At 45.0% G+C, this 18,231-nt stretch overlaps 1 protein-coding gene across 2 annotated transcripts in view; it reads right to left on the bottom strand.

The window, feature by feature from the left end:
* The window catches only part of adgrb2 (adhesion G protein-coupled receptor B2), a 216,505-nt gene extending 198,542 nt beyond the window's left edge, over positions 1–17,963 (bottom strand). Inside the window, exon 1 of one of the 2 annotated variants that reach the window (XM_037091276.1) lies at positions 17,876–17,963. The gene's annotated coding sequence lies outside the window, so the exon portion shown is untranslated. Of the gene's footprint in view, positions 1–17,054; positions 17,837–17,875 lie in introns of those variants that run through there. The other variant, XM_037091268.1, reaches the window with a different exon arrangement.
* Between the last annotated feature and the right edge of the window lie 268 nt (positions 17,964–18,231).

Here is an 18,231-nt window from a genome sequence, read left to right as displayed (position 1 = left end):
GTGCGGCACGGCAAAGCTCCCTCACCGATCTGACCCCCCTTCCCTGATCTGTCTATCTCAGAAGGACAAGACGGACCAGCTGGATTTATCGCCTTCCAATCTTCCTATCATGGCTGACCGCCGACAGAAACGAGGGGAAAGAATAGAAAAGTGTGCGAGAGAGAAATAGGTATCGATTTGATCACATATAGTGCTGTGAGCCGGTTCGGCTGTGCACAGCAGCTTAACACCCTTAAATACAATGTGAGAAGGAGAGCGCTGGTGTGGGTGGAGTGTTTATGAAACAAAAACATCAATGAAGAGGGGAAGCAGCATGCGAGGCTGCTGCAAACAGATGGTATGTAAAGGAAACACCTTTTGAAATGTGATTGTGTATGCAGTGGTGGGATGTGACAAAAGGACTAAAGAAATGTTCTGCTGCTTAATACCTCATCGTGACAGAATTTCTGGTCCTGTACTCATCTAAACTGAGGATAGACTAAGGATAGACGGTGTGCAGAAGGTACAGAAGCTTTGAGGCAATTTTTACCCGTCATTTCTGATGGTCACAATGATTTCATCATGTAACAACACTGTCCTTATGCTCTGGTTAGGTCTAGGCACAAAAAACACTTGGTTAGGGTTAGGAAAAGATCGCGCTTTGGCTTAAAATGCTCATTTTTAAAATGCTCTAGACGTGGCTGGAAAAGGTCTAAAAACACCCGGGGCAGGTTGTAAGTAGGACAGGTTGTCAACCCGCCAACCGTTTGGCCATAATACTTAATCTAAAGATAAAACCAAAAGTAAGTGCATCTGAAATGACTTACTGTTACTGTTTGCTTTCTGCTTTCAAGTTTGGCTCGCCTGGATATATCTATAAAATCTGTTCAATTAATGAAGTTATTCTTCCCCATCTGACTTTTAAGCAACGTTACCGAGTTGCTGGACTTCAGCAATTTAATCAGTAAATATAATGTGCCACTAGGAATAACGTGTTATTATCCTTTAACTATTTAACTATCCCTTGACTCAAGGATCCGAAACATCTTGTCGTGTGTGTGCTGCTTTGTGGGTGTCTGCATGCAAGTGTGTGTGTGTGTGTGTCAGAGCTGTCTCCCTCTGGCAATCTGACAGCCATATGACTTATTGTAATTACCTGCTGCACTCAAACCAGTGAGGGGTTAATAATGCCAGTAGCCTCGTATTGCTTGCCTTCACCTTCTGCTGTCCGACTCTGACAGTGGCCCTTACTACGGATGCCCTGTATAGTACACCCACCCACACACACACACACACACACACGTTGTTAAATTTAATCCTGTAACTGTGGCAGCAGTGTAGATACGGGATACGGAGGAGAAAGAGGCAGCCCTATCACTTCACCGCCAGACTATTGCATACATGCTCACGGAGGCAAATCCACAGTGAAAACCACACACTGAGGCACACACACGCACACACACACGTGCGCTTACACAAAGACTCTTGCGGTCCGACCTGCGCTCTCATTCGCTCAATAGGTATTTACAGCCATTTAACCTTGCCTTGAGGGAGAACAAAGACAAAATACTAAGTACAGGGCCGGCATAGTGTAGCAGGTTCATAAGCAGGTTGGGTCTTAACATCCGGTGTCTCCCATGTCTTTAGAATGAGCTTTAGAATATCCAATAGGTTTAGTGCTTTGCGGGTTAAACCTCTGGAAGCGGGTCGTTAATAGAGAGTCATATTTAGTATATTTGCCATATCATAAATACCCTGGAAAGCCTTAATGGCAGCTCTAAGCATGGGAATGACTTCTGAAATAAATTTATCGGAGGCAAGACTCCCGTAAGCTATAGTCTCGTCATAGCTTAAGCTCTGTAGGATTTAAAGCACATTTACATCAGGGTTTAAAACACTATCAGCCACTATAATTCACTGATCATAGTGGCCATCAAACCTGTCGAGAAAGTACAACGTTGCAGCTGAGACCCTGCAGAGAATATACAGTATACCACTGTGCCATAGTCATTCACAAACCCCCCATTTGTCAGTATTCCCAACAGATGAACTCATTTCTTGAGAAATCAAGCATCATCATAACCCCTGCTCTCCTAATTATAGAAGGTCTGGCTGTGATGCGAACGTTCTAAATTTGTTCTGCAAGATGTGCAAGTTTAACAAAGCATCATTTAGTAAATGAGATCAGATCCAATGGGGGACACTCATAACAATGGGCATTTTAACAAGATACTTTGATGTTTAACGCGCTGGTTGGAGAGTGAGTTCTGCTCTACTTGCGAAGGATACGTGCATGCAAAAACCATCTCCATTAAGAGACCCACTGGCCTCACTCCCAAGTGATCGGCAGAGATTGGCAGCATCTAATTACATTCTGAGGCAGTCTATTCCTTTAAGGTACTTGGGTGCTATTCCATGAAGAGCACTCTACTGAATCTCGCGGGTCTCCAGCGTGCCAGTTTTAGGATCACGGGCCAAATTGGGTCCGGGAGAAAAAGTGCTGATGGTGTGGCGCGAGGAGATTGGGCTGCTATGATACTGGAACCGCAGGGGGAATTAAAATGCTGTCAGGCTGCAAGCAGCCAAACCTATGTGAGCATCACCAGGGATTTTCTTCTTCACTAGAGCACATATAGAGAAAATCATATGGTATTAATAGCTGATTTTAATGTGCATGTGTAGTGACCGGCAGCAAGTGTACTAAAAAGCTTCACATGTATTTAAGAGGAGATTATGCTTGAGATCAGTCAGCTATATCCATGTACAAAAATAAGGTTAAAACGCCTTACTGTCAGCTTGAAAGTGGATAATATTTAGAATATGAAAATACCAAGTACTCAACAACTTGGATGGTTCAACCCTGTTGAACCCGTACTCTGGATTTTTGTGCATTTGGCATTTCTATCCATTCCTTGTAAAGCAACATCTCATAACTGTTCTACCTTAAAATAACTGCTTCAGATTATTTTTTTTGAGGGTACAGTGTCTGGTAATAGGGCGAATGGTGTCTCTGTGTCAGCCACGACCCCCCCCATCACTGTGTTACCTAGGTGAGAGGGTCGGGTCACAGTGTTACATACGTTTACTTCAACATACAAGTTTTCAACATGTAACATTGTCACGGTGTAATGAGTTTGGTTGGTAGTTGGCACCTATAGTACCTCTGACAAACAGACCTGGGATCTGTATTTGCGACACCAAAAAAAATGTGCCGGGGTGCCAAATCACACAAAATGCTGCTTTCTCCATAATATTGCTTTAAGTATTGTGATTCCCCCCTCACTACTTTGTAGCCTGTCTTGGCCAACCTCAGTAGAAACTTGGTCAGTGATGAAAGATCCTTTAGTCTGGTAAACATTCTTCAGCTCCAAGTGTAGCTCCAACATAGAGATACTATGGTCTCAGCATACTTAATTCTTCTTAAAGTTATGAAATGTTAAATGTTAGAGGTACTGTAGTATCATCAGCTACATCACTGTATATAAGAACATATAGTTGAGTTTGTGAGTGTAAAAAGAATTTTAAATACTTGGAATACTTTGCAGCTTTAAAGTGTCAGTGACGATTACCAGCGAATATGCAAAGGGTTGGATTTGTACAGCTCGCGCTCGTCGCAGAAATGCGAGGACACTTTCCGGCTCCCAGACACTGTTCTGTGTTCTCCAGTCACGCGCACTGACTTGGCATTAATGCTTCAGGGGTTTGAGACAACTTAAATGCCATAGAAGAGCTCCCATTCTCGCTCTTTAAAACTCTATTTTCCTCTTTTCAGTGCAGTTGACAATTTGTCTCCATGGCACATCAAGCACACATTTATGCACTCATTTAGAGGCAGGGATGGCACGAGAGATAGTTGATTATTTAGTCTCACTCCCAGGTCATCAAATATGGATGCTTTGGGCTGAAATCTAACCCAAAGTGTCTGTATACGAGAACCTGGGAACAAGACTCAACAAATACTCAACCTTAGTATTAACACATTTGACCTGTTTAATGTCGATCCTTTGCATCGACACGTTCCCTGAGCTAATTTGGGACACAATCGTGTTAAGACATCAAGTTCACACGACGGATTGTTCGACACAGTTATCATATTCAGTTATCGTATTCATTGTCGACCTCAGGGGGTAACACTATATGCGAGTCTCAACCAGCAGGAAGAAAGACACAGAAACAGCAACACAGCCCCTCTGGAGAAAAGTATAGCTCGGGAAATGTTGGTGGATATGGGCATCTGCTGAGCCGTAATTGTAATATAATAAGATTTCATGTGTCACAGTGTGACAGTGTGACAGTGTGGATGTAGTGTATGGCCGCTGCAGCTGAGTGGGGATGCATGTCAATGGTGTGTGTGTGTGTGTGTGTGTGTGTGTGTGTGTGTGACTGTGCACACAGCGCGGGGCTCTGGAGAGAAGTTGTAATTCGACAGACAAAGAATAGAAACGATGCAGGGAACATGCACGCTGTTATGTTCCTGCAGTCCCGCTGTGGAGGAGAATCAGTGAGAGGATGTGATGCTAAATAAGATGAGCCGCCACACCTGCAGCGATACGCATTCAACCATGTGTAAAGTGCACAGGCATTATGGTGTGTGCGCTAAGATTATCATAAAAATAAAGTCACACATTCGCAGTCAGGATCACACGCAAGCGTTAAAGAAAAACCTCAAGGTACCTTAAAAAAAGAAAAAGACAAAGCACACTCTTGATATGAAATTTACATAAAGGAATGAATATATTACTGATTAAATTATAGTCAGTTGATAAGACAACCATTACCATGAGCCATGTTTCTGTGCCGGGTTCTTAAATGGATCAAACGGTCTTCCAATCCTCCACACACACAAACCTTTTAACTCTAATTGTGCCATCTGCTGTTTGAGAAGATGCTTTATAATCCTGCATTGGAGCCACGGATAATGCATTCAAAAAGATCAGGGCTCGGGACAATCACTCTGTGCTTATTCTGAATCCCACAAAACCCTCCGGACATGTGAGGTTTCTGCGAGACCCCGAGGCAGCTCATTATAACGTGAGCGACCGATTAACGACTCAAATTGCGTCTAAGTGTCTAGTGTTGGTGTCCAGTGAGGACTAGCAAAGGATCGGCTGAGCAGTATGTAACAAAGTTTGAATTTTCCACTCGGCCAACAAACAATTCAATTTGGTCTTTTACAGCTTCTATTTACTGCAAACCAAACAGCTCTGTGTCAGCAGAGCGCACCCGTGGGAGACGTTTGAGCACAGAGCAGATATGATGAAACAAATCAGAGCAAAAGCTATCATTTTCACTGCTCTTACTGACCCAGCAGTAGGAATGTTGTCATGGCTTAATTTAACTGTAGTGCAACAGCTACACATTTCTTCCTCATTTCAAATGTTTTTTTCAATTTGCACTACACCTTCACATATTGACTTTGTAAACATTTGCACTGTAGCAGTGCTTGTCGATCCCGGTCCTGGTGGATCCCTGCCCTGCATGTTTTAGATCAGCACGCCTCAGTCAACTGATTGGCTTGTCATCAACCTCTGGTTAAGCCAGATAACGACCCATTTACTTGAATCAGGTCCACGTCCAGGTTGGATCTAAAACATTGCGGCATACTATACACTACGTATCTGGCTGGTAATCTGTACTCCTGAAATGGGAAACAACCTTAACAGTGCACCTGTTACGCATCAGTTTATATATAAAGGTTGGAAAACAAGATGACTCCCAAATATCTTTCTAAATCCATAAATTGGCATTTTGAAATTTCTGTTCAAATGTAAATAAGTCCTCGAGGTGTTGGTAGCTGGTGGCATTAATTAGCCTCGAGTAGTGCCATGCTGTCCACTATCTTCTCCCACTGATCAGAAGTTAACCAGCGTAAGGTCAGCCGAGCTTAGAATGCAAAACTTTCTGTAGGCAAAAGACAAGATTTTTGTTACGGGAAGCGTTCTAGTTTCTTTTTGTAGTCCAAGTTGTACTGAGCAATCATGTTTTAGCCAGATGCAGTTGCAAGCAGCTAAACATTCAATGTGGAGACTAGAATAGATGGAACACAGTGGCCGAAATGCGATCTGGGAACTCATCGGCTATCGTCTGATGACAATAACGCTTTCTATTTGCTTTTGTTTAATTAATCTGTGTTCATATGCACATTTCTGTCTATAGAGATTAGTCACCACTCAATTCCAACTCCATTTCCACATCTCAAGTTGCTAATCAGACGGTAAACAATGACCCGGCTCATGGAAGAGAACATCTTGGCCCTGGACTCTATTATCCGGATATCCACAAGCTACATCAGATGCCCAGAAAAATGTGCCATCTCATCCTCCCTTTCAGAGAGAACGGCTCATTAGTATGTTTCCAATAATGTTAATCTACTTGTCAAGCATTCTGTTGCACTATTTCAGTGTCAAATAATTCCTGCAAATCATTACAAGGACAATTTCCCACCTTCACACCCCAAGACAATAATGCCTGTATATCTAATATAGGCTACTTGATCTATAGTTATTTTTTTTCTGGGGGCAGCTGTTAACAGTACACATAATGTAAAAAGTAAATGTTTACTTCCACCCTTGAACATCTGTATGTGTGTCGACTTACCGTGATGTGCACACAGCAGGTTGAATGAACAGATACGCCAACCTGATGAAGAGCGCACACTTGGGACAATGTTCCCAGTGTGTGGGCGAGCGAGGTATTGCTTCATAGGAGCCCAGTGGCCTCTCACTTCCAGTTTAATTACATGGCTGGCCTGTGCAACACTCTCATTTCATCTACCTGTCTAATTGCTGCAAAGGTGGCAGGAGGGCCACATGATGATACAGCTTCTGGGCATGATGTTTACGGGGAGACGGTAAATTACACAACGCATCTGTGATGTCTGGCTCCAGAAGACCTGTATTTCTCTGTGGGACTCCATGAGACTCATCTTATTAACTGCAGTAACTCACTTTATGATGCGTGAAGCTGTGAGGCATAACCTGGTTGTTTGTCGGTTGTTTTCAACCTTATTGTTTCTCTTGTCCATACATTTGTTCAGCTTCCCTTGAGAAGGTGTTTGTGATCAGTGGTGTCGTGTGATGTCAACTGGCCACACGGGGGCGCTATTAATTACAGCTGTACTTCCCATGGCCGTACTTCAGGTTTGGGCAATGGCTACCGATCTGGCATATGACGATCTTCTTAGCAAAACATTTCGATAGGTTATGATACCGATTTTCCATTGACTCATAGAACTGGAGTTACATCAGCAACCACTGTTTGCAGTTTTACTCACCAAACAGAAAGGTGTGCTGTTTGGCATTTAGAAGGTGTTAAATTCACTGTTAACCAATTGTGTTAGACTGAGCACTGACCCTAACCCTAAGGCCTTATACTGTTATTGAATGGACACCAGGACAACACTGATAAGGACACCATAATGCCTAAATAAATGAATTCTCCAAATGCCATTCTATGCAGCAAATAATCCCATGGTTCATGATCAGACTGGAATAGAAGCTGTTTCTCCGCGCTCAGAACATTCTTTATTCACTCCCTTCCCAGCTGCTGTTGGTTTAATATTTACGGCTCCCTGCTCGCTCTCTGGTCATGCTGGGAGAAAACCTGCTCCAGTCCCATAGCAAATGCTGTGAATGCTGCCCCTCAGTCGTATTACACAGCGCAAAGCGAAATTTGGAGGTGGCATTAAAGCATATAAAATGCACAAGGATGCAAACAGAGGCACACAGATCCAGATTGGCAGCAGATGGCGAAAACTCAGACAAAGATTCGTCAACTCAGGGTTGACTTGAGCACAATTTTGTCGGACTGTAATAGTCCACGTAATGAATGTGCAGAGACTGCAACGATCCAAGGGGGAATAACAGAAAACAACTGTCCCTCTTTGTAAGTCCTGAAATCAGTCAGTCTGAACCGCCACACAAAGACACACCCCTGACAAACACAGACACTTTGTGCTGTTAAAGCAAACATTTGTCCTGCCATGTAGGGACACATGGGCTTGATGTTAGTGGCCAAGAGACATGGACTGGAAAAGCACAAGAGCAATCAAGTGCGCTTAGTGCGAGCATAAGAGAGAACCAACGCCATGATTTAAAAAAAAAAGAAAGCCACTCCACACAAAATCACATCACTCCACTTGGTGCCACTCTGCCATACTTACATACCCTGCAAGGGCCAGGCCCCCATATGAGCTGAAAATTTAAGTTCTGGTGAAGTAGATAAAAGTTGGCATGTACTATTACACATAATTTGAGTATTACTTTGCCCCCCACATCACCTTTTAAGTACTTCTCTGAGACTGTGCGTTGGACTAGTTTAGATGGAATAGTGCTCGACCACAAAGATGTGGTGCAGCCTTGGGGGCATTTTAGGGACACATTTTGAAGGGTTCTCTTTGTATAACACTCAAATGTGTCAGAAAGTCCACTCTAGAATAGCACTCACGCTACCTCTGACAAGGCCTGATTTTCTTCAATGACATCGAGGCTTCAGTACATGAGAAATGACCAAAACTACTGGAAAACGCCATTTGTTGCAATACTAAAAAGAGGGGGACACATTTCCTGGATCCGTCCTTTTATCTGTATTCACACCAAAAATGAATGAGGTCTATTATGAGCCAATACCCATACTTTATCCTAGTTTCATGGAAACCTGTTTAGTATTTTTTGTGTAATCCTGTTGACGAACCAACCAACATAACCTTGGTGAATGTAGTAAAACCAAACTGCCAAGCTTGTCTAACTATATAAGCTTATAAAGATTGCTAAAAGAGATATATGATGATCTTGACTGCAAAGTTATATGCATGTATTATAAGCCTGTCATGTTCCACTGGCCACAGACAGCGGTCTCCTGAATTAAAGTCCTCTTTCCTATCTATATGGACTTTTGGCTCAATATATTACTCCAATTACATCAAATTTTAGAATGGATCATTCATCTTTTGTTGCTCTACATGGAGCTGCATGAAAATCAGATAAATTGCTGGTGAAATCTCTTCAGGGGAGGGCACAGTTCGTAAAAGTCATTTGTCAGATGCACTAACCAGCAGGACGCGCCAAAGCACTCTAATGGTGCATCACAACAGTCTATTTAAATAAATTACAATAAAAAAATTCTCTGCTTGGAACAGAACTATTTGTCTGATTTTTTTTCCCACAAAAAAGTATTACCAGAATTAAAAATGACCCTCACTGAAAATTTGCAATTTGAATCAGTCCAAAACCTAAAGTCTCTTAATTTACTGTCATCAATGACAAGCAGAACAGAAGCAAAAACTTACATTCCAGAAGCTGGAAACAGCAAAGGTTTGACATTTTAGAAAAATGACTAAAATGACTTGAAACAAAGTCAGCACTCCTGATTTCTTCAATGATGTGCTTTCACAATACAGAGCATGCAGTCAAAGAGCCCATTCTGTACCATGTTACTGTAGATGTTCTTTTAAAAACAGCAGTGCTCTGCAGATGTCGTTGTGCTGCTGCGTCTAGTAATGATCAGTAAAATCCACCAGTCCTTCACACAGTCTATTAGTTCCTACTCTAAAACACTGTTGTTTTCACCGACTTATCAAAACTTTCTTTCTCCATTTCAATCTCCTACGTCAACTCCCTCTCGTCTCTGGTTGAGACTAGCGTCTCGAGGCTGCATTAGCTGCTACTAGCCAGACCGCACACAAATCTCCAACTGACCTGTCAGGACTGAGTTGCATTACCCAGTTTTGAGGGTTTTGACAGGACGGAGAATGCATGGAATTTCCTGCTGCATTGATTTTGCTACATTTTTTAAAGCTGGCCATTCTGCGTCTGACAGTGGTATAGCAGTAGAATGCAACATTGGTGGAGTTCTCTTAAAACAGGATGCTGCCACTTGCAACAGCATTGTTTTTCCATTACTGGCCTCCAACCTCAAGTCTCGCCCCCTCTCTCCAAATGAGCCTGTTAAACAGTTTCTGCAATTACCGCATTAACGTATGTGGACCACTGTGGAGAGCCACATTTGCATACAACTATCTATTACAGTGGAATCTCTGAACATCTGTCTCACTTATTTGTTGACTTTCTGTCTTCCCTGGCTCCCTCACTCTCTGTAACACTGACACAGTTCAAATGAAATCAGGAAGTAGACGGTGAAGGATGCATGGACTCACACGAGACACACAGTCAGTCTTCACTCTGACACTTCGAAACGTACAGAAAGCGTGACAATACAGCGCACACCACTGGGAATCGACCAACCGTCTCCATGGCAACTCTTCACTGGCAAATGCACACACCTGCCACACTGCGAGTCCACCCAGAATGCCTCAGGGCTGGTATTTCACCTGTCCCCTATGCTTCCTTCAGAAAACACACAGGCTGAAGCTTTGATGGGCCACTGGACCTGGGGAGGTTCTCCACAAACACACACACATGCATTAACTTACACACATGTTGCACACACTCAGACAGAACTAATGAAACATGAAAACCTAAAATCGCAGCATGCTAACCCGGTATGCCTTTGGGATTTTTTTTTTATGTCTTAACCTTTATTCAAACGGGCAAGCTGAGCATATTCCAAGAAGAAATGTTATCCACAGCGACAGCCTGGGGAGTCGGAGAAGCTCTTATTCAAGATAATGTCGTACATTTTCATCAATGTTTTCACCAAAGGCAAGCGTAAAGATGTCAGGAGTTGTCAGGACTCGGGGGCCTCAGCAAAGTATTAGACAAGATAAAGATGGCTACAACAGTAAGGGACCGAAAAACTGAAAACTAAAATCAGTACATTACTTACACACTAGCAATGTGTATGCACAATGTTGACCAAATAAGTAAACCCTCTTTCATATGTCTTATTCATGTTAACCTCCTCTGAACTTTGTTGCTCACACGATTTCTTTTTTTCCCAGCTACCTCCCAAAATAAAGCCTGCAGCAGGGTCCACTTTTCTGATGTTTCATTGTTTCCCGCTAAAAGCACTTGGATGCACAAGACATCGCATTTACCGAGCCAACACTGGACACACGCACATGCACACATCACATCCCATTAGATCACACCACAAAGGAGTCCAGGCTCCCTCCATCTGCTTGCAGAGCAGAGCATTCCACTTGTTGGCCTGCAAACACAAAGTGTCCTCCTCTGTGAGGAGCTATAATGGAGGCCGATGGGTGTCACGGCGGGGCACTCCGCTGATGACGAGGCCAATGCGCTAAGGCAGATGAGTCTGCACCCTCTGAACGCTGAGTTAAGCAGTGGAACTGGCCAGAACTGCTTGTGCGCGAGCTGCAAACACTAGCAACTGCAAGTGTGTGTGTGTTTCTGCAGATGTGGGGATTCTGGACATCTTTCATTACATAAGAGGAGTAAGCAAAAATTGAGAAGGGAATGTTTTGGAATGTGTGCATGCAATGTTGAGGAAAAAGATTAGATTAGAAGTAAACAAAAGCTGTAAAAGGAGAGAGGGATACAGATATGGGAACTGAAAGTAAAATCTAAGACCTGAAGTTGCAACCCAACAAAAAGCAATCACAAAAACACGCTAGCTTAGGCGATCCTTGCAGGCCCTCCTGTACTACACTATAAAATGGCAGCTTTAGATGCTCTGAATCAATACAATCTGCCAGCTCCTGCTCTTTCTCCATCCCTGAGGGCCATACATTATGAAAAACATTACATAAAAGGCAAATATTACTGCTGGGACGCAGTCACCAAACGAGTGCACACACACAAAACACACGGATGGTTGCACACAAAGCAACAACCTCAAATTGCACAGTCACTGCCGAGCAAAAACTCCCTGCACATCTCCGCACATGGAGAGTTATTAACACGAAAACTCGTCGAATTAACCGTTCTCTATGGTTGCATTGTGGCAGTTTCTTATCCCCGGTGCGATCAATATTAATTAGAGATGTGAATTATCCCTGCAATTCAAGGCAATTAATTTGTTTTGTTTTCTCCCCCCCCTCCCCTCACATCCCTCATCCTCCTGCAACCCCAACCTATCTATTCCCAAGGAGGCCCATCCTTTCACTTTTCTTGCCAAAAGGCTTAATTAATTGCTGGGATCAAGTCTATAGGGCCGGGCTTTTTTTTGTTTCCTGTTGATTTTTCCTTTAGCCTTAGCCTCACACGAGCCCAGTCATGCTTATAGAGCGCCCAAAACCAAAATGGCACTGACTGCAAATATTGACACAGTCACCCGGGGCCGAGCCAAATGAATGCCGCCCCGGCGACAGAGGCATCTGTGGCTCCAAATGGAGCATGGCGGAGCATTCCAAGTAGGAGGGCACGATGTATGATGCCGAGGTGAGGTTGCGGCGAACAGTAGATGATCGCCCATTACCTTTGGTCCATTGAACCTCTGTCTCTATTTTCTTTGCAATAGGACAGTCGTGTTGGTGTATTCCTGTCTCTGATAGTGGAGCTCCCAGATGTGACGATGGAAGTATCGCAAATGGGGGGCAGCATATCACCAGAGTGATCACCAACTGCTGCGCACCCAGCAGTTTGGACAGGAACCAGGAGAGTGTTAGTGTTTACACCGCTTGCATGGGAGCTTTGGATGGGGATGGGCCAGGTCTAGCTGGTTAGCATGCTAATATTAGTGGATATCTCTGCAACACAAAGCATAGACATCATAATGTCAGACCTGCCATTGCTATGCATTCTGTTGGTAGCTTTAACATTTCCATCTTACATTCTTACATATGGCCCCTCTGAGCCTGGTTGTCAGTAGTCCATATTCTACATAAAATAATACCACATCAATTAATACTACATCCACCCAGGCCTGACCGGTGCCCAGTGCTCATGTATGATCTTGAAGGTAGATCGCCAAAATTGGGAATCAAAATAATTCCAGTCTGAATACAGTAGGCAGCAGAACAGAAGGAGGGGAGATTGGGGGAGGAGAAGAGATCAGGAAGCTTGTTAGGGAAAGGCCAGCAAAGGGAGGAAGTGTGTGTATGTGTGTGGAAAAGGGGGGGAGTGTCAGAGGAACAATGGCCCAGCCAGGGTGCAGTGATCCAGGCAAGCCCAAGCTGTCGCCTGGCCCCTGCTCCATATGCACTATTTAAACAGCATGTATATTTATGCACACTCGCACACACAGACACACACAGTTTGACGTGCCTCCATCACTTTGCATACTGTATTTTTACTCTCCCGTGGTGTGTGTGTGTGTGTTAATGTATGCTCTTGCACATTTGCCCACCAGAGTAGCTTGAGTGAAATAGAGATAGGTGAGAGGGAGGTTTGTGAGTAAGACATGAGTGTGTGTGTGTGTGTGTGAGAGAGAGAGAGAGAGAGAAAGATTTAGCGTTGCCAGCATTAGTGCATGACACGTGGGCGGATATTGAAGATGTTATTAGTATCACATTTACAGGCCTTATAAAACTGCCACAGAGCTGGGTGCTTTTCATACATCTTCAGCCGATACGTGTCACGCTGTCATTTGTGTTGCATTCCCAGCAGCTGCTCAGATGATCCTTCAATGATAACGCAGTCATTACGCGCCATCTCATTTCTCTGTCCCGCTTAACCTTCCCGCTGTGCCTTGGTCAAAAAACTGGCCAATTTTGTCTCTTAATTTGGTAATAAATGTCTTGTTTTTGTTGCCGTCTGATTGCCATGATGTTTCCAGACACCCTTTACATCCAGTGTTCAAAGATGTAAAAATGAATGATCGCCACAATTATAAAAAGATTTTATGTAATGTTTATAATATATTTCAAGCCAGGAGTTTCACAACCAGTTACAGCCACTCGTCAAACAGTTCCTTCTTCACCAGATACCCCGCTTCTACACCGTTCATTCGCCTGTGATTGATGCTGACCTCTAGCTCCTCCACCTCTCCAGCAGTGTGTGGTGGCACCACATTAAGCGTGTAACTGACTGTAGCTGTGAACATGGCACCTGATTTCATTGGAGACGTAAATGAGAAAGATCCACTCTGGCACCCCAAGGAGCTGCAGATGTCTCCGGAGATGTCCGCAGACGCCAGCCTCAGCCAGGTTGGCGAGCAGCACGGTGAGGAGTTTTTGTCTGGGAACAACTCCACCCAAAGGGACAAAAGCATGAAGACGTCAGTCCTGCATCCTGAGAGACGTCTAAACCAGCATCATAATAACAATCAATCACAAATGGTAAGTTTGGAGTTACTTGAGTCCGATTTCATCAAATTAACAGTTGAGGAGCGCAGTCAGAGTGCAGTGTGATTTTCCTCCGGAGTTACCTTCCAGTGTAACCTGTTTCAAGTGGTCTGGGCAGAGTAACAGACGCGCTGGCTCAGTTGAAACATGGCCGCTGTCCATGGTGCTGAGTCTGGGGCCGTGCTACCTTGGCTGTATCGAACATACATTAGACTCTGTTGTTCCAGGTCTTTGTCACTTAGTCTTGGAGGCACCAACTGCCAAGTTCCCTCCACTCCAGTCGGCCTTCGTTAAACAAGTTGTTCAGCCGGCCTTTACCTTCCCCTCTCTGGCAGCACATGTTCTGGATTTGCATGATTTGAGCCAAGAAGTAACATATTTTAAGCCAGAAATCACATGTGAGGTGTGCACTATATGTCCGGTGACGCAGCACAACTTATCATGACATAAATGAAGCAGGTTTCTGATTACATTTAAAGTGACAAAAGTGAAAAAAATAAGTCACAAGTATCCAACACCACAGGGAGTTTTATCACAGGTAAGACTGTCATGGCCGCTTTGTTATATGATCCTCACTGTGAATGAGCCATTCACTACAACCTCTACACAAAGAAGAAGAGAAACCCTCAGAACTTCATCTGAAAGCTGATTTTAAAAAAGAAAAAAACAAACAAACAAAAAAAACATTAAAAAAGAGAATCAGATGAGTGCCGCATTGAGAACAACTCTTTTCTAAACCCATTAGCTTCATGTGTATAGCCAGGCTTGGAAGATTTGGCTGGTATTGATACTGTATCTCTGAGCCTGTGACTCTGACCCTGTATCACTGAGGTTAAAGAAGAGGAGGTGGTGATGCTTCTGTCACCACCGATCAATGGAATATAATCTGTCTTTTCACATGGTTAAACAAACTAAATAATCAAACTCTATTTTCATGACTGAATAAACAAACTGACCTTAAAGGACAACACACATTAATACCGTTTTATGTTGTTCATATGTGGCGGACCCTGCCACTTCTCTAGTTTCAAACGATGTTCTTGGGACCTTATGTTCCTCCTTATTACCTCAGTTTGAGTTTCCACATAGTGCACCTTTAATATGAGCAGTTTCCTTTAGACAAAAATTGGTTGATCCACCACTTGATCATTAAACTTGCTTTCCAGGATGTCCGACCCTTTAAATAACATGCCAACTGAAGAGACAGTCGCTGTTCGTGAGTCCGTGTCCGGAGTTCGGGCTGGAAAAAGAAGAATACTGAAGGAAATTGCTCAACATGCCACAGATGGCTGCTTGGGGAATAAAAATAATCGAGGTCGCTGCTGCCGTGTGTGTGTGTGTGTGTGTGTGTGTTAGCAGCGGCGGGAGTTTGTTTTAGAGGTGCGTGCGCGCTCTCTCTTTCTCTCTCCGCACGCACGCACGCACGCACGCACGCACACAATGCATGCTCAACAGATGGGTAAAAGAGAGAGAAAGAGGGAGAGAGAGAGGAGAGCAGAGGAGAGAGAGAGAGAGGGGAGGAGAGCAGAGGAGAGAAAGAGAGAGAGGAGGAGAGCAGAGGAGAGAGAGAGAGAGAGAGGAGGAGAGCAGAGGAGAGAGAGAGAGAGAGAGGAGGATGCTCGGAGGCTCCTTTGCACTCCCGTGGTCGCGTCCCCGCTTGTCATTCCCGTTCAGCGTCACCGGAGCCACCTGCTCGCTACCAAAGGAGGAGGACACGAGGCCAGAACCGTTCACCGAGACTCGATAACACACACACACACACTTATCATTTCATCCTACTGGGAGGAGGTTTGGTAACAAGTAGCGGCACTGCGGCAGACGGAGGCGCCCGAAAATAAATCGGACCTCAGTGCGTGATCAGGTAGCTTTCAAAGGGCTTTCTGTTGCGTGCCGAGATGCCAGCGAGTCAAGCACCCACCCACCTCTCTCTCTCTCTCTTTCAATCCCTGTCGTCTTTGGCACATCCTGGCATCTCTTTAGCATTCAACGGGGAGAAAGGCACCCACTCACACACACACACACACACACACACACACACACACACACACACACACACACACACACACACACACACACAGAGGAGAACATCAGACCTCTAACCTACAACTGGCTGTGCGTGAAGCCGGCCCTCCTCCCGCCAAGAATCATCTCCAGCCGTTAGGGGCACCGCTAAAGGAGCTCCGGGGAGCTCTGCCTCACTAATGCCATCCTTAAACCCAACATGGCATCAGTGGAAAACCCCCATCAGAGGAGAGAGAGAGAGAGAGATCACCATCATAGTGTGTGTGTGTGTGTGTGTGTGTGTGTGTGTGTGTGTGTGTGTGTGTGTGTGTGTGTTGGGGGGGGGGGGGGGGGGGGTGAGAGTGTGAATGCATTGAGAGAAGGTGAATATAAAAAAGAAAAAAAAAAAAAAGCGTCCGTGCGCACAATTTGCCGTGTCTGCGTGAGTGAGTGTGTGTGCGCGCGCGCGTGTGTGTGTTTCTCTTGGCCACTGCGCAAAGTTAGAGATCTGCCAGCGGCTCCAGAGGCTCCCATACAGCCCCTCTGTGTCCCCTCACGGAGGGATTCAGCATTCAGGAGGCTGCCGCCGTCCACCTGTGATCAACTGCCGGGCTGTAATTCAGCTGCTCGGGCTGGAATTGGGCTACTTCCGCTCAGGTTCACGGATCCCACAGATCACACTCATGCACACGCCACTTCGGTCTTGAGTTAAAGTGTCGAAAACGAGGGGTCCAGTCCCTACCCCGAGCCCACCCACCCCCACCTCCCCTCTATGCGTCATTAAGACTATTTAAATGCTCTGATCTTTCTACAAGGGTTTCCAGAATGAAATAAATAAATAAGCCGGCAGACTACATGGCGCAAAGAAACCATTCCAACGCGCCTTCACAGAGCTGTTGAGTTAAATGGATTAATACAAAAAATGCGTTACCTGATCGTTGTCAGCAGTAGTTATTTGATGCGGCGGATATTCCCCGATCGGTTCCGTGGATACAAATTAAGTTTCCCATCCATGGCACGTCTCAGATGGAGAGGGGAGACTATCATTCATTCACCCTCCTCGCTGCTGCTGCTGCTGCTGCTGCTGGTGCTGCTGGTACGCGGAATCTTCTTCCCACCAAATGTTTCTCTGCGAGGCATTCCACTTCTGCGCCTCCGAAACGGACCCCGACAAACAAGAAGCGTGGTGCACAAATAAATAAATAAATTAATAAATAAATTAATAAATAAATAAATAAACACAAGGAAGGATCGCTAAGGACGCGAAATCATAGAGTGGCCATAGATGGAGCGGGAGGAAAGAAGAGAAGAGCGTGGAAAAAAAGGCAATTGGGGATAAAATTAAAGAATGAAGAGAAAAAGGAGGAGGAGGAGGAGGAGGGACGTCGCTTTTTGTAGATGTCCAGTTTTGTAGCAAAAAAAAGGGAGAAAAATAAATCCACGTCATATAATCTCCATGGTTTTGCGCATATGGGCACGCTGTATATTCCAGTGCAACGAGGAGGACGCGCTCACAGGCAGCAGCGCCGCAGCAGCAGGGGCAGAGTGGGAGAACGGGCTCTTCTTCTGCTGATGCGCGGTACTCCAAGTCCAAGGAAGCTCTTCATCTGAAGCAGATTCAAACACACACACACAGAGAGAGAGAGAGAGAGAGAGAGAGAGAGAGAGAGAGAGAGAGAGAGAGAGAGAGAGAGACAGAACGTGCGAGGGGGGCGAGAAGAAGAAGAAGGAGAAGAAGAAAAAAAATCTTACTCCGTTCACTGCCCCTGTTCTCTCCTCGTTCCTGTCAGAGGCTGAACTGTGTCTGCGGCTCTCGCCTGCTCTGGCATTCGGGACAGGTATCCACAGGCAGCGGCTCACAGTCGGGCATCTGGCTCCGCTGCAGTCGCTTCACAAGCGGAGGACGGAGATGCGCGCCCTCGCTGCCCTCCGCCGGGGATCCGTCAGGCGCGTTCACGACTTCCTCCCCTCCCCTCCCCTCCTCTGCCCTCCCTAGCCCGTTACCATCGCCTGTCGTGACGTCAGCACGCGCAGTTTCCAAACACAGAAAGTGCACATGAACAGAAATGACAATACATTCCCATAGTGTTTATTGATTAAAGGAGGAT

This window comes from Acanthopagrus latus, chromosome 3, assembly GCF_904848185.1.
Source record: "Acanthopagrus latus isolate v.2019 chromosome 3, fAcaLat1.1, whole genome shotgun sequence".
NCBI classification, from domain to species: Eukaryota; Metazoa; Chordata; class Actinopteri; order Spariformes; family Sparidae; genus Acanthopagrus; species Acanthopagrus latus.
The sequence above is the reverse complement of the archived record's forward strand: the minus strand, read 5'-3'. Positions and strand labels throughout refer to the sequence as shown.